This window comes from Diplotaxodon limnothrissa, linkage group LG14 (genome assembly GCF_057381915.1).
Source record: "Diplotaxodon limnothrissa isolate DT_005_m linkage group LG14, D_limnothrissa_male_GT1.1, whole genome shotgun sequence".
Taxonomy (NCBI): domain Eukaryota; kingdom Metazoa; phylum Chordata; class Actinopteri; order Cichliformes; family Cichlidae; genus Diplotaxodon; species Diplotaxodon limnothrissa.
Genome location: NC_140609.1, coordinates 12,663,659 through 12,688,714, shown reverse-complemented (window position 1 = coordinate 12,688,714; position 25,056 = coordinate 12,663,659). Strand labels below are relative to the sequence as shown.

The 25,056-nt window shown below is 39.9% G+C and overlaps 3 pseudogenes; all 3 read left to right on the top strand.

Annotated features, from left to right (window-relative positions):
• The first annotated feature begins 5,163 nt into the window (after positions 1 to 5,163).
• LOC146618525 (spastin pseudogene) lies at positions 5,164 to 8,580 on the top strand (annotated as a pseudogene).
• A 5,370-nt stretch (positions 8,581 to 13,950) lies between these two features.
• On the top strand, positions 13,951 to 15,192 carry LOC146618524 (spastin pseudogene; annotated as a pseudogene).
• A 7,547-nt stretch (positions 15,193 to 22,739) lies between these two features.
• Positions 22,740 to 23,981, top strand: LOC146618523 (spastin pseudogene; annotated as a pseudogene).
• The last annotated feature ends 1,075 nt before the right edge of the window (positions 23,982 to 25,056 follow it).

Genomic DNA, 25,056 nt, shown 5'->3' with positions numbered 1-25,056 from the left:
TTGCAAAGGTAAAACATGGTTTACCACACTCTCAAAACTGAATAAGACATATATTCTGAGCAGAGTGGTTGAGCAGAAACCTATTGCAGCCTGAAGAATATTAAACTACAGGAAAGCTCCCTGCATTTTTCACTGGGTCTGGTAGAACAGGGAAAACATATCATCAAAAGCATCAAAGGAAAAAAAGAGAGACACTTGCACAAACGAGCTACAACTTAGATTATATTAAACAGCTTCAAAGAAACGTAAAGAAAAAAACAAGATACGATGGATTTTTTTTTCTAAAATAGAAATATCTATACTTTCATGTGTCTTCTGATGTTTCTGTGCATGTGTGAACTTATCTTCATATGTACTACCAAACCTCCTACTGTACTTAGCACAGATTAAAGCAAAGACTCGAGTTAATTCACCAAAGTGCTGGTGTGTGTATATTTAGTTTTCCTTTGACCTCAGCATATATGTATAACCCACTGATAAGGCAGACTTTAAAGTCGCCTGTGGCAGGACACAGTTTACACATCACTGGCTGTCCGTATTCACTTGGCTAGTCTCTCTGAGAGAGATGACTTGGCTGCTGTCAGAGGCCAAGCATCAGACACACACAGACAGGCTCACGCTGGAGCTTGTTGAAGCTTTCCTGAGAGAAATTCTGCCAAAAACATAACTAAAAATGCAGTCTTATGAAAGTAAGGCTTATTTGCCCAGACACCCATAAACCAATCAGCAAAAAGCCTTTCTTGTTAACAAAATCACTATTGCCAGTTTCTTAAATATGAATATTCACAAGTGAATTTTCTACATGGCTGCTGGTATCACAGCAACACATGGACCACTATTCTGAGTCCTGGGTTAATAATAATTGGAATCAATTTAATTTTAATCAATTTAAACACCTTTGTAACCAGTGAGCTAAAAACATGATGGAAAAGCAAAACTTCTAAGAGATCTGTGTCTGTACTATTATGTAGATATCTAAAAATTGGGGCATTGTGGGCTCCAGGAAGTTTCTCCTTCTCCCTCTCTCTCACACACACACGCACGCACATACATACAATACCTTAATGCAACTCCTATCTGTGGGGTCAATGGGAGTTGGTTTGGGACGGACCACTCTGATGTCGTCACTGCTGCACTCAAGAACAGACCATAGCTCTAGTACCAGGGCCCGAATAAAGCCTGAGACAGAACACGGAGAAATTTGTTGTACCAAACATTTATTTGAAATAGCAGCAACTAAAATTATTAACAGTGCTTTAATAAATAAACGACTGACTTTGTTATTGTGTCCAATCTTTTAAAGAAATCTGTCTTTGCATTGCTGGCACCGTTTTGATTGGAGGATTTGAATCTCAGGAAGGAAGGAATTTATAATGCCACTCCCTTTGATCCCATTTAATCTCTTCCCTGTTGCACTTTGGCCTGTCAGTAACTACATTTGAATTTTGCAGCTCAAGCTTGCACATAAAGGCTGGATAAAAACGTTAATGCAATCAAAATGTACGCAGCCCTCGCTGGAAAACTGGGGATACAGTACAGTACATAAATGATGAAGCAAAGACAAAACATTAGTGTCATGGAAGAAGAAATAGTCAGTGCATCACGGGAAGCTCCCAGCAATAAAACCTGCATTTGTATTGACACATAAACCTTAATTTGTGAGCAATTTTCAGTGTATTTCAGTTAAATTAATGAGACAAATATAACAAAAGGGATTTTATACTTAGAAGAAGAATATGAAATTGAAATATTAAACTAAGAAAACTATAAATACTGCAGTTCTAGAGTTACAGATATACAATTAAGCTTTGCATATCAGTGCTGTATAACCCAGGGAATGTACTTTTTTTTTTTTTATAATTGAATAGTAATGGAAATCATGAACTGTTTTTCAGAGGTCATAGATCAAATGAGCAGTAGAGTTTTTCTCACAGAATGGTTCTTTCACATAGAAAGCAGTGTGTGCTGCAGGTTTAGCAAATGGCCCATCATTTGTATCTCCAGTGTCTGTTGAAGTGTACAGTATCTGTGTGTGTGCATGACCGTCGGTGCTCTCTGCTCACTCGGGTTCAGAGGTACAGGGAGGAGGCTCAGCAGGAGTAGAGGCAGCTGCTTCATCACAAACATGCCAGGTGCAGGCGGTAAAGGCCCTTTCTGTTTCCTCTCAACCCTCCTGCCAAAGCCATAGAACTCTGCCGAGGTGAACCAGACAACACAATATAGACATTTTTCCCTGTTCCTACATGGAAACACAAGATCAAACGGGCATTTTTTTTTGGCATAAATATGTATATCATATCGGACTCAGTTTGTTCCTGTTATTGTTTTTGCACTGTACTTGTCATCCATTCCAGTGAAACGATGCAGAAGGTTGTAGGTTGTGCAATAGTGCCATCTAGAGGTGAAGTAACATCACACTGCCCGTGCTCTTGTCTCGTCACGGTGTTTGCGTGTTTCTCCCTCTCTGCACACTCATGGGAATGTGCTGTCAGGCAGGACTCAGCGTTATATTCACAATATGTGGAAAATATATTGATATTGAATGTTCAAATATGAGGATATGTATAATGTATAGGTTGACTTTGCTCTACCTACACTTCTGGCAGAGCAGCAGTTGCAATGCGAACACATAATTAAACGGTGTATTTATAGGAACAGATTTCTTGCCTATGGCAGACAAAGTGATTTTAAACGTGTAAAAGGTTTCATTCACAGATGATTTATTACTATCACACCCTGGAGACTTTATAAAGAGCACTGCTGCAAAAGCAGCCTAAACAAACTTGTACAGTAGGTCACGCTGGTTTAGTTTTTCATCAAAATGCTTTTTTTCTTTTACTATTATTTTTGAAAACGTTACAGCACTGGTGGACATTTCCTACCAAATAAGAACTAGACACTACTGTTATGTAGTGGTTAATTGGAAAACTGTTTTATCACGAATTTCTTATTTAGAAATAATTAAAATTTTATTTGATGTTTTTTTTTTTTTTGGATGGATACTGTTATTGCAGTGATGCTGTAATTAAACTGTCTTCACCCCAGTAGAATAATTGCATGACTCCATCACTGAAGTGGAGGGTTTGCTTTGGAGGGGAAACGCACAGTGTCTCTTTAGTAGCATGGTGGTTGGATCCCACATTTGTTTCTTATGTAACATTGTAAATAGCTGCTAAGACAGCATATCTATTGGACAAGCACATATTATACATACTTTGCACGTGCAGTATTTAATAGAAAGCAGTGTGTGCTGCAGGTTTAGCAAATGGCCCATCATTTGTAAGCTCTGTCTGGACTATATCACTTTTTGAGGTCATCCTTCTTTCTGTCAGTCTGCCTTTTTATCGATGGCACAAACATATGTCACATCATGGAACACATGAGTGCTCCACAGCCAGCGCTGCTCAACACAGCAGGGAACTGTTCTTGCGTGGGTAAAGTCATAGGAGAGAATAGGTTTCAGAACGCAGCGGTGCTGTTATAAGCGAAGGGCTGATAAGTAATCAGACTTCTTTTCCCATAACCAGTTGAGTCGCCCCTTCTAGCCAATAGAAAGAATGCAGGATTAAAATATTTGTTCACTAGCTTCATTTTTTGACCTCTTTTGACAAGAGTACGGTATTTCCTGGAGCCTTTTGCATATGGATAAACCTAGTATCAGTATACAACTGATATGTGAATCCATTTATCAAAAAAGAACGCCTCTTCTTACTCTTTCTTACCCAAACAAAAACGGTTTGACAAATACATTTCTCCCTAAGCTGCCTTAAGTCTCCTTTATACCGACAACACAAAAACAACAACAACAACTTATAATATAAGCCTTAAGCATCACAGCTGACAAGTGTTTGTTGTGTCCAAATAACTGCAATAGTACCTGAACTGTGCAGAGCCACAACTCCCGGAGCAGTTGCTGCCACCTGTGTCACCATCACCCCGTAGCCAAACTTCTCGCAGCTGCTCACCTACAGAAAACACACAGAAATCTCATACCCCTAGAAATATTTCAGCCTTTCACTATCACAGTTTTTGGTTATCAGGTAAAAAATGAATGAGAGTTTGGAAAAAGGATGGAAAAGGTTTAGGTCAAATGTAGTACTAATGTATCATAAAGGGAGATGTGTAAGTAAATCTGGGATTCTGGAAAGGCACAACATAATGTAGTTAAACATGCTGTGGAGAATTTAAATTGTAAATTGATATTGGAGTGTGCAGGCCCTTCATTAATTACAACACAATGCCACAACTAAAAATAGACAAAATATAATTACATTCCATAATTAAAGTGTAATGCCAAACTAGAGAAGCAATTACAATGGTGCGTAAACAATGGCAGTAAATTAAGCCCACGGGGGATCAGCTAAGGTTTGCAGCAAGCCTGAGTGTTTGTGTGTTTACAATTTGAATCTTAGACTCAGACCCTGTGACAAGGTCTGTGAAAACCACGTTTTTATGCCTGAAATACTACAGTACTACACTCCCACCAGATGAGCTCATGCAGCCTGTCACGAACCGGGACATACAACCATGACAAAACAGGAGATGCACACACAATTTATTGTGTTATTAATTTAGATCAACTGTGCTAATATAGTATACCAAAATGAAAACAATAACTCAAATTTCAGATATTTGAGGTTGTGCTGAAAATAATGGTGCCAAATAAGGCAAGAAAAACATATTTTAAAGGTGAAATATAGAGGTAAAATCAAAAATAGTCAAGAACGGCCAATTATACCCTGGACCACAGAGGGTTAAATTTGAAAACGGTTTAAAAAAAAACATCCCCATTCTAAAATGTCATGTGACAATCTGATTCATGAAGAGTGATGATGTCACAAGGACATGTGATGATGTCACAAGGACATGTGATGATGTCACAAGCACATGCCTTTGAGCCTTTGAAGTTTTTCTATAAATAGGGGTCAGGAGCAGCAAGTTTTAGTCAGTTTGTTCGCAGCCTTCAAACGTTCGACCAGAGCTATATTTGAAAGTATTTGTAAACCTCTGTAACATCACGCTCCAAAGCCCTGTGACGTTTCTGTGTTCTGTGACGTTGTCCCAAAGAAAGACCTTTAAATGCGATAAATAGCCTAAACGTTTTCGTTTATGACTAGTTTACCGTGTTATGACTGTGAACAGGGGGGAAGTCGCGCAAGAGAAATGTCGACCAAAACAATTGCAAGTAAGCCAAAGTCAGTTCCTAAAAGTCAACCCGCAGGTGTTTCCACCACCATCAGACCCTCCACTTCTGTAAGACCTCCATTAAGAATAACTGATGCAAAGAAAACCGCTCGGGTGGGAAAAACTCAGAATGGAAGACCGGCAGCTGTGAAACAGCCCCCGAAGAGGGATATGAAAAAGAATGTGGACAGTAAACTGGTCAGCTTAATTACAAATGAAATTGTATACAGTGGAGCGACTGTGTCATTTGATGACATCGCAGGGCAGGATCTGGCAAAGCAAGCACTTCAAGAAATTGTCATCCTTCCTGCCTTAAGACCTGATCTCTTTACTGGTCTGAGAGCTCCTGCACGTGGCTTGCTTTTATTTGGCCCACCAGGAAATGGGAAGACCATGCTCGCCAAAGCAGTTGCTGCAGAGTCTAATGCAACATTCTTCAACATCAGTGCTGCTAGTTTGACCTCCAAATATGTGGGAGAAGGCGAGAAGCTCGTACGAGCACTCTTTGCAGTTGCAAGAGAGAGACAGCCCTCAGTAATCTTCATCGATGAAGTGGACGGCTTGCTCTGTCAAAGGAGGGAGGGGGAGCACGACGCCTCTCGCCGTTTAAAAACTGAGTTCCTCATTGAGTTTGACGGGTTGCAGTCAGGAAAGGATGACAGAGTACTTGTAATGGGAGCAACGAACAGGCCCCAGGAGCTCGATGAAGCAATATTAAGGCGCTTTGCAAAAAGAGTATATGTGACCTTACCCGATGAGAAGACAAGATTTACGCTGCTGAAAAATCTTTTGGGAACGCACGGGAGTCCACTGAGCCAAGACGAACTGTCCTGTCTTGCAAAAGTGACTGAAGGATATTCAGGGAGCGATTTGACAGCATTAGCCAAAGATGCTGCACTTGGCCCAATAAGAGAGTTGGCACCAGAACAAGTCCGTGTTATAGCTGCTGCTGAGGTGCGCAACATTAAGATGAAAGACTTTGAGGATTCTCTGAAGCAAATCAAACCAACTGTTAGTCCAGCAACTCTTAACATGTACACCAAATAGAACAAAGATTTTGGTGGTCCTTCTTCAATAAATCCAAATCCAGTCAGGCTGGATGAAACAGAGTGCAAAAATAAAGAGCTTCTTCAAGAGAAAGAGCAACAGGAAAAAGAAAAAAAAAGTATTCTCCAGGACTTGGAGAGAAGAAATCTACAACTGAACAAATTAATACAATGAAGGACAGAACACCTGAACTGGAAGGAGAAGTATTGGAAAAACGACGTTCAAAGATGCAGCGTAGGATCAATGAAATGGCGAAAAAACACTCAGAGGTCATTAATGAGATGTTGTTGAACTCAGACAACTTGAAGTGTGAAAACGCTGAAATGCTTGCACAAAAGCAGCAACAAGAGAAAATAAATGAAGACCTGCAGCGTAAGCTTCAAGAAATCACAAGAAGAAATGAGCAGTTAGAAAAGATGCACAAGGAAAAACAACAGCAAAATACAGACAAGTGCAATCTATTAAAAGAAATGGAGCAAAGATGCCAGAAACTTGAGAAGGAAGTTGAAGAAACAACCGATCAGTTGAGAACCCTCATCCTAGAGAAAAAAGTGGTCGTGGAAAAGCTCATGGAAAAGAAGAAAAAACGTTTCCGCTTCTTCTGGAGGAGGGACACTCCTGCTTTTTCTACTTTTTCTATTTTTTCTACTGCTGACGTCACCTCGTCTCCCTCCACCTCTGTTCCATCTTAATTTTCACCTCTCCTCTCCCCTTCTCTCCTAACACTTCTTCCCTCTCTCCTTCATCTTTTTTCACCCCAACCAGTCCCGGCAGTTGACTGCCCCTCGTGAGCCTGGTTCTGCCGGAAGTTTCTGCCCGTTTAAAGGCAGTTTTTCTTCCCCACTGTCGCCTAGTGCTTGCTCAGAGGGGATTGTTGGGGTTTTCTCTTTTCTTTTTTTTTCCCTTCTTATTACCATTTTCCTTTATTTACCGATTTGTTTTGTTTACTTTTCTTTTATGTTGTTTCTTTATTTACTTGTTTAACTTTTTTTCAACTTATGTAATAAACTAATAAACCAATTGAATTTATCCTCTGCGTATTTTACATCTAATCTTTAAAGAATATTTCCAAAACATTTTCAAACATCACGATCTGTCTTTTGTTTGCTTGTTAAAACCCCGTAAATGGTGGAGTAAAAACCCTGTGATATGGTTTAAAACATCAAAATAGACTAAACAACTAGTCTAAAACTAAGAGACACAGGATAAAGTTGGTGTGAAGGTTTCAGTCTGTGAATGAATCTAAGCACCATCACCTTAACTTTAAATTCATCTCTGTTACCCTCTTTGTGACTGAACTCTGACCGTGAGCACCACAGCCACTGCGCACCAGTCACACACACTTTAAATCCATCACAGTAAACCAGTTAGTTTACCTCAGTTTGTTTTGCAGCACATTTCACAACATGCAAAAGCATAATGTGCCATGTACAGACTCAAAATCTGATTTAAAAACATGAGGACTGACCTGTAAGCTTTACATTTACAGTTTATCACATACCACTGAGCAGTTCTTACCTGTAATTCTAAGCCCTCTTCTTCCTTTTCTGGTTTAAAACATCAAATTAGACTAAACAACTAGTCTAAAACCAAGAGACACTTAAATATTAAGTTAAACCTCTGGGGTTGCCGGACGCGCCGGCGCGTCAAAATCACATGACCAATTTAAGACGACACAGCTACAAGATGCAGCGATTCAGAGGCTGTATCCCAATTCAGGGTCTGCAGCCTTAAAGGCCGCATTTTAAGGCCGATTACGTCACCATGCCAGTCTCCTATTGCCAGAGGCTGAAGTGTGTGTGCAGTCACCAGGTGATAATCTGATATCGTCTACTTCCCCACTGATGTTAAGTAATATGAAAAAAATAATGAATCCCACCTTAGGCCGAATGTGTGACTCTCTTCGTAGTGGAAGAGAGAATGAATCTTCCCATCCGAATTCACGGCAATCAGTCTGTCAATCAAATCCTGTGGAGTAAAATGAGAGGCTTTGAACAAGAATGCACCGGATAGGGTGCAAAACGAAAACTGTGTGGAAATTTACAATGGGTAAGGTGGAGAACGTATATCAGTCTCAGTGTGAGAGGGTTTATTTGAATGCGTTTGAAGTAAAACAAATGGGTGGGTGGTGTTTGGAGGCCAAATAAAAAGTGCAAACATGCCCTCAGATGGATGACAAAAAAAAACTGCAGTGTGTGGAAAAGAAGAAGAAGAAAAACACTTACAGGTATGGAGGTTGGCATCTCCCTCAGGGTGTATTCGCTTTTGTTGGCCAAAGACTGTCGGCCCAGCAGTTGCCACACCGACTGGGAAGAGGAGAGGAGGTTGACCAAGTACAGGAAGGACTGAAGAGGAAAGTAAATACAGCAGCTGTTAGAGAGAAAAAATGTATTTGCTTTTAAAGACCATTGTGAATGCATTTGTGCACGTCATGGATTGATCAAATCCTAACACATAATAATAATATAACACTATTCAACTACAAACACTACCGATAATATGACAAATAATATCTGTAGTATTCAAAGCAAAACAAAATGTAAAAAGAATTTATGATTGCAAAGGTAAAACATGGTTTACCACACTCTCAAAACTGAATAAGACATATATTCTGAGCAGAGTGGTTGAGCAGAAACCTATTGCAGCCTGAAGAATATTAAACTACAGGAAAGCTCCCTGCATTTTTCACTGGGTCTGGTAGAACAGGGAAAACATATCATCAAAAGCATCAAAGGAAAAAAAGAGAGACACTTGCACAAACGAGCTACAACTTAGATTATATTAAACAGCTTCAAAGAAACGTAAAGAAAAAAACAAGATACGATGGATTTTTTTTTCTAAAATAGAAATATCTATACTTTCATGTGTCTTCTGATGTTTCTGTGCATGTGTGAACTTATCTTCATATGTACTACCAAACCTCCTACTGTACTTAGCACAGATTAAAGCAAAGACTCGAGTTAATTCACCAAAGTGCTGGTGTGTGTATATTTAGTTTTCCTTTGACCTCAGCATATATGTATAACCCACTGATAAGGCAGACTTTAAAGTCGCCTGTGGCAGGACACAGTTTACACATCACTGGCTGTCCGTATTCACTTGGCTAGTCTCTCTGAGAGAGATGACTTGGCTGCTGTCAGAGGCCAAGCATCAGACACACACAGACAGGCTCACGCTGGAGCTTGTTGAAGCTTTCCTGAGAGAAATTCTGCCAAAAACATAACTAAAAATGCAGTCTTATGAAAGTAAGGCTTATTTGCCCAGACACCCATAAACCAATCAGCAAAAAGCCTTTCTTGTTAACAAAATCACTATTGCCAGTTTCTTAAATATGAATATTCACAAGTGAATTTTCTACATGGCTGCTGGTATCACAGCAACACATGGACCACTATTCTGAGTCCTGGGTTAATAATAATTGGAATCAATTTAATTTTAATCAATTTAAACACCTTTGTAACCAGTGAGCTAAAAACATGATGGAAAAGCAAAACTTCTAAGAGATCTGTGTCTGTACTATTATGTAGATATCTAAAAATTGGGGCATTGTGGGCTCCAGGAAGTTTCTCCTTCTCCCTCTCTCTCACACACACACGCACGCACATACATACAATACCTTAATGCAACTCCTATCTGTGGGGTCAATGGGAGTTGGTTTGGGACGGACCACTCTGATGTCGTCACTGCTGCACTCAAGAACAGACCATAGCTCTAGTACCAGGGCCCGAATAAAGCCTGAGACAGAACACGGAGAAATTTGTTGTACCAAACATTTATTTGAAATAGCAGCAACTAAAATTATTAACAGTGCTTTAATAAATAAACGACTGACTTTGTTATTGTGTCCAATCTTTTAAAGAAATCTGTCTTTGCATTGCTGGCACCGTTTTGATTGGAGGATTTGAATCTCAGGAAGGAAGGAATTTATAATGCCACTCCCTTTGATCCCATTTAATCTCTTCCCTGTTGCACTTTGGCCTGTCAGTAACTACATTTGAATTTTGCAGCTCAAGCTTGCACATAAAGGCTGGATAAAAACGTTAATGCAATCAAAATGTACGCAGCCCTCGCTGGAAAACTGGGGATACAGTACAGTACATAAATGATGAAGCAAAGACAAAACATTAGTGTCATGGAAGAAGAAATAGTCAGTGCATCACGGGAAGCTCCCAGCAATAAAACCTGCATTTGTATTGACACATAAACCTTAATTTGTGAGCAATTTTCAGTGTATTTCAGTTAAATTAATGAGACAAATATAACAAAAGGGATTTTATACTTAGAAGAAGAATATGAAATTGAAATATTAAACTAAGAAAACTATAAATACTGCAGTTCTAGAGTTACAGATATACAATTAAGCTTTGCATATCAGTGCTGTATAACCCAGGGAATGTACTTTTTTTTTTTTTATAATTGAATAGTAATGGAAATCATGAACTGTTTTTCAGAGGTCATAGATCAAATGAGCAGTAGAGTTTTTCTCACAGAATGGTTCTTTCACATAGAAAGCAGTGTGTGCTGCAGGTTTAGCAAATGGCCCATCATTTGTATCTCCAGTGTCTGTTGAAGTGTACAGTATCTGTGTGTGTGCATGACCGTCGGTGCTCTCTGCTCACTCGGGTTCAGAGGTACAGGGAGGAGGCTCAGCAGGAGTAGAGGCAGCTGCTTCATCACAAACATGCCAGGTGCAGGCGGTAAAGGCCCTTTCTGTTTCCTCTCAACCCTCCTGCCAAAGCCATAGAACTCTGCCGAGGTGAACCAGACAACACAATATAGACATTTTTCCCTGTTCCTACATGGAAACACAAGATCAAACGGGCATTTTTTTTTGGCATAAATATGTATATCATATCGGACTCAGTTTGTTCCTGTTATTGTTTTTGCACTGTACTTGTCATCCATTCCAGTGAAACGATGCAGAAGGTTGTAGGTTGTGCAATAGTGCCATCTAGAGGTGAAGTAACATCACACTGCCCGTGCTCTTGTCTCGTCACGGTGTTTGCGTGTTTCTCCCTCTCTGCACACTCATGGGAATGTGCTGTCAGGCAGGACTCAGCGTTATATTCACAATATGTGGAAAATATATTGATATTGAATGTTCAAATATGAGGATATGTATAATGTATAGGTTGACTTTGCTCTACCTACACTTCTGGCAGAGCAGCAGTTGCAATGCGAACACATAATTAAACGGTGTATTTATAGGAACAGATTTCTTGCCTATGGCAGACAAAGTGATTTTAAACGTGTAAAAGGTTTCATTCACAGATGATTTATTACTATCACACCCTGGAGACTTTATAAAGAGCACTGCTGCAAAAGCAGCCTAAACAAACTTGTACAGTAGGTCACGCTGGTTTAGTTTTTCATCAAAATGCTTTTTTTCTTTTACTATTATTTTTGAAAACGTTACAGCACTGGTGGACATTTCCTACCAAATAAGAACTAGACACTACTGTTATGTAGTGGTTAATTGGAAAACTGTTTTATCACGAATTTCTTATTTAGAAATAATTAAAATTTTATTTGATGTTTTTTTTTTTTTTGGATGGATACTGTTATTGCAGTGATGCTGTAATTAAACTGTCTTCACCCCAGTAGAATAATTGCATGACTCCATCACTGAAGTGGAGGGTTTGCTTTGGAGGGGAAACGCACAGTGTCTCTTTAGTAGCATGGTGGTTGGATCCCACATTTGTTTCTTATGTAACATTGTAAATAGCTGCTAAGACAGCATATCTATTGGACAAGCACATATTATACATACTTTGCACGTGCAGTATTTAATAGAAAGCAGTGTGTGCTGCAGGTTTAGCAAATGGCCCATCATTTGTAAGCTCTGTCTGGACTATATCACTTTTTGAGGTCATCCTTCTTTCTGTCAGTCTGCCTTTTTATCGATGGCACAAACATATGTCACATCATGGAACACATGAGTGCTCCACAGCCAGCGCTGCTCAACACAGCAGGGAACTGTTCTTGCGTGGGTAAAGTCATAGGAGAGAATAGGTTTCAGAACGCAGCGGTGCTGTTATAAGCGAAGGGCTGATAAGTAATCAGACTTCTTTTCCCATAACCAGTTGAGTCGCCCCTTCTAGCCAATAGAAAGAATGCAGGATTAAAATATTTGTTCACTAGCTTCATTTTTTGACCTCTTTTGACAAGAGTACGGTATTTCCTGGAGCCTTTTGCATATGGATAAACCTAGTATCAGTATACAACTGATATGTGAATCCATTTATCAAAAAAGAACGCCTCTTCTTACTCTTTCTTACCCAAACAAAAACGGTTTGACAAATACATTTCTCCCTAAGCTGCCTTAAGTCTCCTTTATACCGACAACACAAAAACAACAACAACAACTTATAATATAAGCCTTAAGCATCACAGCTGACAAGTGTTTGTTGTGTCCAAATAACTGCAATAGTACCTGAACTGTGCAGAGCCACAACTCCCGGAGCAGTTGCTGCCACCTGTGTCACCATCACCCCGTAGCCAAACTTCTCGCAGCTGCTCACCTACAGAAAACACACAGAAATCTCATACCCCTAGAAATATTTCAGCCTTTCACTATCACAGTTTTTGGTTATCAGGTAAAAAATGAATGAGAGTTTGGAAAAAGGATGGAAAAGGTTTAGGTCAAATGTAGTACTAATGTATCATAAAGGGAGATGTGTAAGTAAATCTGGGATTCTGGAAAGGCACAACATAATGTAGTTAAACATGCTGTGGAGAATTTAAATTGTAAATTGATATTGGAGTGTGCAGGCCCTTCATTAATTACAACACAATGCCACAACTAAAAATAGACAAAATATAATTACATTCCATAATTAAAGTGTAATGCCAAACTAGAGAAGCAATTACAATGGTGCGTAAACAATGGCAGTAAATTAAGCCCACGGGGGATCAGCTAAGGTTTGCAGCAAGCCTGAGTGTTTGTGTGTTTACAATTTGAATCTTAGACTCAGACCCTGTGACAAGGTCTGTGAAAACCACGTTTTTATGCCTGAAATACTACAGTACTACACTCCCACCAGATGAGCTCATGCAGCCTGTCACGAACCGGGACATACAACCATGACAAAACAGGAGATGCACACACAATTTATTGTGTTATTAATTTAGATCAACTGTGCTAATATAGTATACCAAAATGAAAACAATAACTCAAATTTCAGATATTTGAGGTTGTGCTGAAAATAATGGTGCCAAATAAGGCAAGAAAAACATATTTTAAAGGTGAAATATAGAGGTAAAATCAAAAATAGTCAAGAACGGCCAATTATACCCTGGACCACAGAGGGTTAAATTTGAAAACGGTTTAAAAAAAAACATCCCCATTCTAAAATGTCATGTGACAATCTGATTCATGAAGAGTGATGATGTCACAAGGACATGTGATGATGTCACAAGCACATGTGATGATGTCACAAGCACATGCCTTTGAGCCTTTGAAGTTTTTCTATAAATAGGGGTCAGGAGCAGCAAGTTTTAGTCAGTTTGTTCGCAGCCTTCAAACGTTCGACCAGAGCTATATTTGAAAGTATTTGTAAACCTCTGTAACATCACGCTCCAAAGCCCTGTGACGTTTCTGTGTTCTGTGACGTTGTCCCAAAGAAAGACCTTTAAATGCGATAAATAGCCTAAACGTTTTCGTTTATGACTAGTTTACCGTGTTATGACTGTGAACAGGGGGGAAGTCGCGCAAGAGAAATGTCGACCAAAACAATTGCAAGTAAGCCAAAGTCAGTTCCTAAAAGTCAACCCGCAGGTGTTTCCACCACCATCAGACCCTCCACTTCTGTAAGACCTCCATTAAGAATAACTGATGCAAAGAAAACCACTCGGGTGGGAAAAACTCAGAATGGAAGACCGGCAGCTGTGAAACAGCCCCCGAAGAGGGATATGAAAAAGAATGTGGACAGTAAACTGGTCAGCTTAATTACAAATGAAATTGTATACAGTGGAGCGACTGTGTCATTTGATGACATCGCAGGGCAGGATCTGGCAAAGCAAGCACTTCAAGAAATTGTCATCCTTCCTGCCTTAAGACCTGATCTCTTTACTGGTCTGAGAGCTCCTGCACGTGGCTTGCTTTTATTTGGCCCACCAGGAAATGGGAAGACCATGCTCGCCAAAGCAGTTGCTGCAGAGTCTAATGCAACATTCTTCAACATCAGTGCTGCTAGTTTGACCTCCAAATATGTGGGAGAAGGCGAGAAGCTCGTACGAGCACTCTTTGCAGTTGCAAGAGAGAGACAGCCCTCAGTAATCTTCATCGATGAAGTGGACGGCTTGCTCTGTCAAAGGAGGGAGGGGGAGCACGACGCCTCTCGCCGTTTAAAAACTGAGTTCCTCATTGAGTTTGACGGGTTGCAGTCAGGAAAGGATGACAGAGTACTTGTAATGGGAGCAACGAACAGGCCCCAGGAGCTCGATGAAGCAATATTAAGGCGCTTTGCAAAAAGAGTATATGTGACCTTACCCGATGAGAAGACAAGATTTACGCTGCTGAAAAATCTTTTGGGAACGCACGGGAGTCCACTGAGCCAAGACGAACTGTCCTGTCTTGCAAAAGTGACTGAAGGATATTCAGGGAGCGATTTGACAGCATTAGCCAAAGATGCTGCACTTGGCCCAATAAGAGAGTTGGCACCAGAACAAGTCCGTGTTATAGCTGCTGCTGAGGTGCGCAACATTAAGATGAAAGACTTTGAGGATTCTCTGAAGCAAATCAAACCAACTGTTAGTCCAGCAACTCTTAACATGTACACCAAATAGAACAAAGATTTTGGTGGTCCTTCTTCAATAAATCCAAATCCAGTCAGGCTGGATGAAACAGAGTGCAAAAATAAAGAGCTTCTTCAAGAGAAAGAGCAACAGGAAAAAGAAAAAAAACGTATTCTCCAGGACTTGGAGAGAAGAAATCTACAACTGAACAAATTAATACAATGAAGGACAGAACACCTGAACTGGAAGGAGAAGTATTGGAAAAACGACGTTCAAAGATGCAGCGTAGGATCAATGAAATGGCGAAAAAACACTCAGAGGTCATTAATGAGATGTTGTTGAACTCAGACAACTTGAAGTGTGAAAACGCTGAAATGCTTGCACAAAAGCAGCAACAAGAGAAAATAAATGAAGACCTGCAGCGTAAGCTTCAAGAAATCACAAGAAGAAATGAGCAGTTAGAAAAGATGCACAAGGAAAAACAACAGCAAAATACAGACAAGTGCAATCTATTAAAAGAAATGGAGCAAAGATGCCAGAAACTTGAGAAGGAAGTTGAAGAAACAACCGATCAGTTGAGAACCCTCATCCTAGAGAAAAAAGTGGTCGTGGAAAAGCTCATGGAAAAGAAGAAAAAACGTTTCCGCTTCTTCTGGAGGAGGGACACTCCTGCTTTTTCTACTCTTTCTATTTTTTCTACTGCTGACGTCACCTCGTCTCCCTCCACCTCTGTTCCATCTTAATTTTCACCTCTCCTCTCCCCTTCTCTCCTAACACTTCTTCCCTCTCTCCTTCATCTTTTTTCACCCCAACCAGTCCCGGCAGTTGACTGCCCCTCGTGAGCCTGGTTCTGCCGGAAGTTTCTGCCCGTTTAAAGGCAGTTTTTCTTCCCCACTGTCGCCTAGTGCTTGCTCAGAGGGGATTGTTGGGGTTTTCTCTTTTCTTTTTTTTCCCCTTCTTATTACCATTTTCCTTTATTTACCGATTTGTTTTGTTTACTTTTCTTTTACGTTGTTTCTTTATTTACTTGTTTAACTTTTTTTCAACTTATGTAATAAACTAATAAACCAATTGAATTTATCCTCTGCGTATTTTACATCTAATCTTTAAAGAATATTTCCAAAACATTTTCAAACATCACGATCTGTCTTTTGTTTGCTTGTTAAAACCCCGTAAATGGTGAAGTAAAAACCCTGTGATATGGTTTAAAACATCAAAATAGACTAAACAACTAGTCTAAAACTAAGAGACACAGGATAAAGTTGGTGTGAAGGTTTCAGTCTGTGAATGAATCTAAGCACCATCACCTTAACTTTAAATTCATCTCTGTTACCCTCTTTGTGACTGAACTCTGACCGTGAGCACCACAGCCACTGCGCACCAGTCACACGCACTTTAAATCCATCACAGTAAACCAGTTAGTTTACCTCAGTTTGTTTTGCAGCACATTTCACAACATGCAAAAGCATAATGTGCCATGTACAGACTCAAAATCTGATTTAAAAACATGAGGACTGACCTGTAAGCTTTACATTTACAGTTTATCACATACCACTGAGCAGTTCTTACCTGTAATTCTAAGCCCTCTTCTTCCTTTTCTGGTTTAAAACATCAAATTAGACTAAACAACTAGTCTAAAACCAAGAGACACTTAAATATTAAGTTAAACCTCTGGGGTTGCCGGACGCGCCGGCGCGTCAAAATCACATGACCAATTTAAGACGACACAGCTACAAGATGCAGCGATTCAGAGGCTGTATCCCAATTCAGGGTCTGCAGCCTTAAAGGCCGCATTTTAAGGCCGATTACGTCACCATGCCAGTCTCCTATTGCCAGAGGCTGAAGTGTGTGTGCAGTCACCAGGTGATAATCTGATATCGTCTACTTCCCCACTGATGTTAAGTAATATGAAAAAAATAATGAATCCCACCTTAGGCCGAATGTGTGACTCTCTTCGTAGTGGAAGAGAGAATGAATCTTCCCATCCGAATTCACGGCAATCAGTCTGTCAATCAAATCCTGTGGAGTAAAATGAGAGGCTTTGAACAAGAATGCACCGGATAGGGTGCAAAACGAAAACTGTGTGGAAATTTACAATGGGTAAGGTGGAGAACGTATATCAGTCTCAGTGTGAGAGGGTTTATTTGAATGCGTTTGAAGTAAAACAAATGGGTGGGTGGTGTTTGGAGGCCAAATAAAAAGTGCAAACATGCCCTCAGATGGATGACAAAAAAAAACTGCAGTGTGTGGAAAAGAAGAAGAAGAAAAACACTTACAGGTATGGAGGTTGGCATCTCCCTCAGGGTGTATTCGCTTTTGTTGGCCAAAGACTGTCGGCCCAGCAGTTGCCACACCGACTGGGAAGAGGAGAGGAGGTTGACCAAGTACAGGAAGGACTGAAGAGGAAAGTAAATACAGCAGCTGTTAGAGAGAAAAAATGTATTTGCTTTTAAAGACCATTGTGAATGCATTTGTGCACGTCATGGATTGATCAAATCCTAACACATAATAATAATATAACACTATTCAACTACAAACACTACCGATAATATGACAAATAATATCTGTAGTATTCAAAGCAAAACAAAATGTAAAAAGAATTTATGATTGCAAAGGTAAAACATGGTTTACCACACTCTCAAAACTGAATAAGACATATATTCTGAGCAGAGTGGTTGAGCAGAAACCTATTGCAGCCTGAAGAATATTAAACTACAGGAAAGCTCCCTGCATTTTTCACTGGGTCTGGTAGAACAGGGAAAACATATCATCAAAAGCATCAAAGGAAAAAAAGAGAGACACTTGCACAAACGAGCTACAACTTAGATTATATTAAACAGCTTCAAAGAAACGTAAAGAAAAAAACAAGATACGATGGATTTTTTTTTCTAAAATAGAAATATCTATACTTTCATGTGTCTTCTGATGTTTCTGTGCATGTGTGAACTTATCTTCATATGTACTACCAAACCTCCTACTGTACTTAGCACAGATTAAAGCAAAGACTCGAGTTAATTCACCAAAGTGCTGGTGTGTGTATATTTAGTTTTCCTTTGACCTCAGCATATATGTATAACCCACTGATAAGGCAGACTTTAAAGTCGCCTGTGGCAGGACACAGTTTACACATCACTGGCTGTCCGTATTCACTTGGCTAGTCTCTCTGAGAGAGATGACTTGGCTGCTGTCAGAGGCCAAGCATCAGACACACACAGACAGGCTCACGCTGGAGCTTGTTGAAGCTTTCCTGAGAGAAATTCTGCCAAAAACATAACTAAAAATGCAGTCTTATGAAAGTAAGGCTTATTTGCCCAGACACCCATAAACCAATCAGCAAAAAGCCTTTCTTGTTAACAAAATCACTATTGCCAGTTTCTTAAATATGAATATTCACAAGTGAATTTTCTACATGGCTGCTGGTATCACAGCAACACATGGACCACTATTCTGAGTCCTGGGTTAATAATAATTGGAATCAATTTAATTTTAATCAATTTAAACACCTTTGTAACCAGTGAGCTAAAAACATGATGGAAAAGCAAAACTTCTAAGAGATCTGTGTCTGTACTATTATGTAGATATCTAAAAATTGGGGCATTGTGGGCTCCAGGAAGTTTCTCCTTCTCCCTCTCTCTCTCACACACACACGCACGCACATACATACAATACCTTAATGCAACTCCTATCTGTGGGGTCAATGGGAGTTGGTTTGGGACGGACCACTCTGATGTCGTCACTGCTGCACTCAAGAACAGACCATAGCTCTAGTACCAGGGCCCGAATAAAGCCTGAGACAGAACACGGAGAAATTTGTTGTACCAAACATTTATTTGAAATAGCAGCAACTAAAATTATTAACAGTGCTTTAATAAATAAACGACTGACTTTGTTATTGTGTCCAATCTTTTAAAGAAATCTGTCTTTGCATTGCTGGCACCGTTTTGATTGGAGGATTTGAATCTCAGGAAGGAAGGAATTTATAATGCCACTCCCTTTGATCCCATTTAATCTCTTCCCTGTTGCACTTTGGCCTGTCAGTAACTACATTTGAATTTTGCAGCTCAAGCTTGCACATAAAGGCTGGATAAAAACGTTAATGCAATCAAAATGTACGCAGCCCTCGCTGGAAAACTGGGGATACAGTACAGTACATAAATGATGAAGCAAAGACAAAACATTAGTGTCATGGAAGAAGAAATAGTCAGTGCATCACGGGAAGCTCCCAGCAATAAAACCTGCATTTGTATTGACACATAAACCTTAATTTGTGAGCAATTTTCAGTGTATTTCAGTTAAATTAATGAGACAAATATAACAAAAGGGATTTTATACTTAGAAGAAGAATATGAAATTGAAATATTAAACTAAGAAAACTATAAATACTGCAGTTCTAGAGTTACAGATATACAATTAAGCTTTGCATATCAGTGCTGTATAACCCAGGGAATGTACTTTTTTTTTTTTTATAATTGAATAGTAATGGAAATCATGAACTGTTTTTCAGAGGTCATAGATCAAATGAGCAGTAGAGTTTTTCTCACAGAATGGTTCTTTCACATAGAAAGCAGTGTGTGCTGCAGGTTTAGCAAATGGCCCATCATTTGTATCTCCAGTGTCTGTTGAAGTGTACAGTATCTGTGTGTGTGCATGACCGTCGGTGCTCTCTGCTCACTCGGGTTCAGAGGTACAGGGAGGAGGCTCAGCAGGAGTAGAGGCAGCTGCTTCATCACAAACATGCCAGGTGCAGGCGGTAAAGGCCCTTTCTGTTTCCTCTCAACCCTCCTGCCAAAGCCATAGAACTCTGCCGAGGTGAACCAGACAACACAATATAGACATTTTTCCCTGTTCCTACATGGAAACACAAGATCAAACGGGCATTTTTTTTTGGCATAAATATGTATATCATATCGGACTCAGTTTGTTCCTGTTATTGTTTTTGCACTGTACTTGTCATCCATTCCAGTGAAACGATGCAGAAGGTTGTAGGTTGTGCAATAGTGCCATCTAGAGGTGAAGTAACATCACACTGCCCGTGCTCTTGTCTCGTCACGGTGTTTGCGTGTTTCTCCCTCTCTGCACACTCATGGGAATGTGCTGTCAGGCAGGACTCAGCGTTATATTCACAATATGTGGAAAATATATTGATATTGAATGTTCAAATATGAGGATATGTATAATGTATAGGTTGACTTTGCTCTACCTACACTTCTGGCAGAGCAGCAGTTGCAATGCGAACACATAATTAAACGGTGTATTTATAGGAACAGATTTCTTGCCTATGGCAGACAAAGTGATTTTAAACGTGTAAAAGGTTTCATTCACAGATGATTTATTACTATCACACCCTGGAGACTTTATAAAGAGCACTGCTGCAAAAGCAGCCTAAACAAACTTGTACAGTAGGTCACGCTGGTTTAGTTTTTCATCAAAATGCTTTTTTTCTTTTACTATTATTTTTGAAAACGTTACAGCACTGGTGGACATTTCCTACCAAATAAGAACTAGACACTACTGTTATGTAGTGGTTAATTGGAAAACTGTTTTATCACGAATTTCTTATTTAGAAATAATTAAAATTTTATTTGATGTTTTTTTTTTTTTTGGATGGATACTGTTATTGCAGTGATGCTGTAATTAAACTGTCTTCACCCCAGTAGAATAATTGCATGACTCCATCACTGAAGTGGAGGGTTTGCTTTGGAGGGGAAACGCACAGTGTCTCTTTAGTAGCATGGTGGTTGGATCCCACATTTGTTTCTTATGTAACATTGTAAATAGCTGCTAAGACAGCATATCTATTGGACAAGCACATATTATACATACTTTGCACGTGCAGTATTTAATAGAAAGCAGTGTGTGCTGCAGGTTTAGCAAATGGCCCATCATTTGTAAGCTCTGTCTGGACTATATCACTTTTTGAGGTCATCCTTCTTTCTGTCAGTCTGCCTTTTTATCGATGGCACAAACATATGTCACATCATGGAACACATGAGTGCTCCACAGCCAGCGCTGCTCAACACAGCAGGGAACTGTTCTTGCGTGGGTAAAGTCATAGGAGAGAATAGGTTTCAGAACGCAGCGGTGCTGTTATAAGCGAAGGGCTGATAAGTAATCAGACTTCTTTTCCCATAACCAGTTGAGTCGCCCCTTCTAGCCAATAGAAAGAATGCAGGATTAAAATATTTGTTCACTAGCTTCATTTTTTGACCTCTTTTGACAAGAGTACGGTATTTCCTGGAGCCTTTTGCATATGGATAAACCTAGTATCAGTATACAACTGATATGTGAATCCATTTATCAAAAAAGAACGCCTCTTCTTACTCTTTCTTACCCAAACAAAAACGGTTTGACAAATACATTTCTCCCTAAGCTGCCTTAAGTCTCCTTTATACCGACAACACAAAAACAACAACAACAACTTATAATATAAGCCTTAAGCATCACAGCTGACAAGTGTTTGTTGTGTCCAAATAACTGCAATAGTACCTGAACTGTGCAGAGCCACAACTCCCGGAGCAGTTGCTGCCACCTGTGTCACCATCACCCCGTAGCCAAACTTCTCGCAGCTGCTCACCTACAGAAAACACACAGAAATCTCATACCCCTAGAAATATTTCAGCCTTTCACTATCACAGTTTTTGGTTATCAGGTAAAAAATGAATGAGAGTTTGGAAAAAGGATGGAAAAGGTTTAGGTCAAATGTAGTACTAATGTATCATAAAGGGAGATGTGTAAGTAAATCTGGGATTCTGGAAAGGCACAACATAATGTAGTTAAACATGCTGTGGAGAATTTAAATTGTAAATTGATATTGGAGTGTGCAGGCCCTTCATTAATTACAACACAATGCCACAACTAAAAATAGACAAAATATAATTACATTCCATAATTAAAGTGTAATGCCAAACTAGAGAAGCAATTACAATGGTGCGTAAACAATGGCAGTAAATTAAGCCCACGGGGGATCAGCTAAGGTTTGCAGCAAGCCTGAGTGTTTGTGTGTTTACAATTTGAATCTTAGACTCAGACCCTGTGACAAGGTCTGTGAAAACCACGTTTTTATGCCTGAAATACTACAGTACTACACTCCCACCAGATGAGCTCATGCAGCCTGTCACGAACCGGGACATACAACCATGACAAAACAGGAGATGCACACACAATTTATTGTGTTATTAATTTAGATCAACTGTGCTAATATAGTATACCAAAATGAAAACAATAACTCAAATTTCAGATATTTGAGGTTGTGCTGAAAATAATGGTGCCAAATAAGGCAAGAAAAACATATTTTAAAGGTGAAATATAGAGGTAAAATCAAAAATAGTCAAGAACGGCCAATTATACCCTGGACCACAGAGGGTTAAATTTGAAAACGGTTTAAAAAAAAACATCCCCATTCTAAAATGTCATGTGACAATCTGATTCATGAAGAGTGATGATGTCACAAGGACATGTGATGATGTCACAAGGACATGTGATGATGTCACAAGCACATGCCTTTGAGCCTTTGAAGTTTTTCTATAAATAGGGGTCAGGAGCAGCAAGTTTTAGTCAGTTTGTTCGCAGCCTTCAAACGTTCGACCAGAGCTATATTTGAAAGTATTTGTAAACCTCTGTAACATCACGCTCCAAAGCCCTGTGACGTTTCTGTGTTCTGTGACGTTGTCCCAAAGAAAGACCTTTAAATGCGATAAATAGCCTAAACGTTTTCGTTTATGACTAGTTTACCGTGTTATGACTGTGAACAGGGGGGAAGTCGCGCAAGAGAAATGTCGACCAAAACAATTGCAAGTAAGCCAAAGTCAGTTCCTAAAAGTCAACCCGCAGGTGTTTCCACCACCATCAGACCCTCCACTTCTGTAAGACCTCCATTAAGAATAACTGATGCAAAGAAAACCACTCGGGTGGGAAAAACTCAGAATGGAAGACCGGCAGCTGTGAAACAGCCCCCGAAGAGGGATATGAAAAAGAATGTGGACAGTAAACTGGTCAGCTTAATTACAAATGAAATTGTATACAGTGGAGCGACTGTGTCATTTGATGACATCGCAGGGCAGGATCTGGCAAAGCAAGCACTTCAAGAAATTGTCATCCTTCCTGCCTTAAGACCTGATCTCTTTACTGGTCTGAGAGCTCCTGCACGTGGCTTGCTTTTATTTGGCCCACCAGGAAATGGGAAGACCATGCTCGCCAAAGCAGTTGCTGCAGAGTCTAATGCAACATTCTTCAACATCAGTGCTGCTAGTTTGACCTCCAAATATGTGGGAGAAGGCGAGAAGCTCGTACGAGCACTCTTTGCAGTTGCAAGAGAGAGACAGCCCTCAGTAATCTTCATCGATGAAGTGGACGGCTTGCTCTGTCAAAGGAGGGAGGGGGAGCACGACGCCTCTCGCCGTTTAAAAACTGAGTTCCTCATTGAGTTTGACGGGTTGCAGTCAGGAAAGGATGACAGAGTACTTGTAATGGGAGCAACGAACAGGCCCCAGGAGCTCGATGAAGCAATATTAAGGCGCTTTGCAAAAAGAGTATATGTGACCTTACCCGATGAGAAGACAAGATTTACGCTGCTGAAAAATCTTTTGGGAACGCACGGGAGTCCACTGAGCCAAGACGAACTGTCCTGTCTTGCAAAAGTGACTGAAGGATATTCAGGGAGCGATTTGACAGCATTAGCCAAAGATGCTGCACTTGGCCCAATAAGAGAGTTGGCACCAGAACAAGTCCGTGTTATAGCTGCTGCTGAGGTGCGCAACATTAAGATAAAAGACTTTGAGGATTCTCTGAAGCAAATCAAACCAACTGTTAGTCCAGCAACTCTTAACATGTACACCAAATAGAACAAAGATTTTGGTGGTCCTTCTTCAATAAATCCAAATCCAGTCAGGCTGGATGAAACAGAGTGCAAAAATAAAGAGCTTCTTCAAGAGAAAGAGCAACAGGAAAAAGAAAAAAAACGTATTCTCCAGGACTTGGAGAGAAGAAATCTACAACTGAACAAATTAATACAATGAAGGACAGAACACCTGAACTGGAAGGAGAAGTATTGGAAAAACGACGTTCAAAGATGCAGCGTAGGATCAATGAAATGGCGAAAAAACACTCAGAGGTCATTAATGAGATGTTGTTGAACTCAGACAACTTGAAGTGTGAAAACGCTGAAATGCTTGCACAAAAGCAGCAACAAGAGAAAATAAATGAAGACCTGCAGCGTAAGCTTCAAGAAATCACAAGAAGAAATGAGCAGTTAGAAAAGATGCACAAGGAAAAACAACAGCAAAATACAGACAAGTGCAATCTATTAAAAGAAATGGAGCAAAGATGCCAGAAACTTGAGAAGGAAGTTGAAGAAACAACCGATCAGTTGAGAACCCTCATCCTAGAGAAAAAAGTGGTCGTGGAAAAGCTCATGGAAAAGAAGAAAAAACGTTTCCGCTTCTTCTGGAGGAGGGACACTCCTGCTTTTTCTACTCTTTCTATTTTTTCTACTGCTGACGTCACCTCGTCTCCCTCCACCTCTGTTCCATCTTAATTTTCACCTCTCCTCTCCCCTTCTCTCCTAACACTTCTTCCCTCTCTCCTTCATCTTTTTTCACCCCAACCAGTCCCGGCAGTTGACTGCCCCTCGTGAGCCTGGTTCTGCCGGAAGTTTCTGCCCGTTTAAAGGCAGTTTTTCTTCCCCACTGTCGCCTAGTGCTTGCTCAGAGGGGATTGTTGGGGTTTTCTCTTTTCTTTTTTTTCCCCTTCTTATTACCATTTTCCTTTATTTACCGATTTGTTTTGTTTACTTTTCTTTTACGTTGTTTCTTTATTTACTTGTTTAACTTTTTTTCAACTTATGTAATAAACTAATAAACCAATTGAATTTATCCTCTGCGTATTTTACATCTAATCTTTAAAGAATATTTCCAAAACATTTTCAAACATCACGATCTGTCTTTTGTTTGCTTGTTAAAACCCCGTAAATGGTGAAGTAAAAACCCTGTGATATGGTTTAAAACATCAAAATAGACTAAACAACTAGTCTAAAACTAAGAGACACAGGATAAAGTTGGTGTGAAGGTTTCAGTCTGTGAATGAATCTAAGCA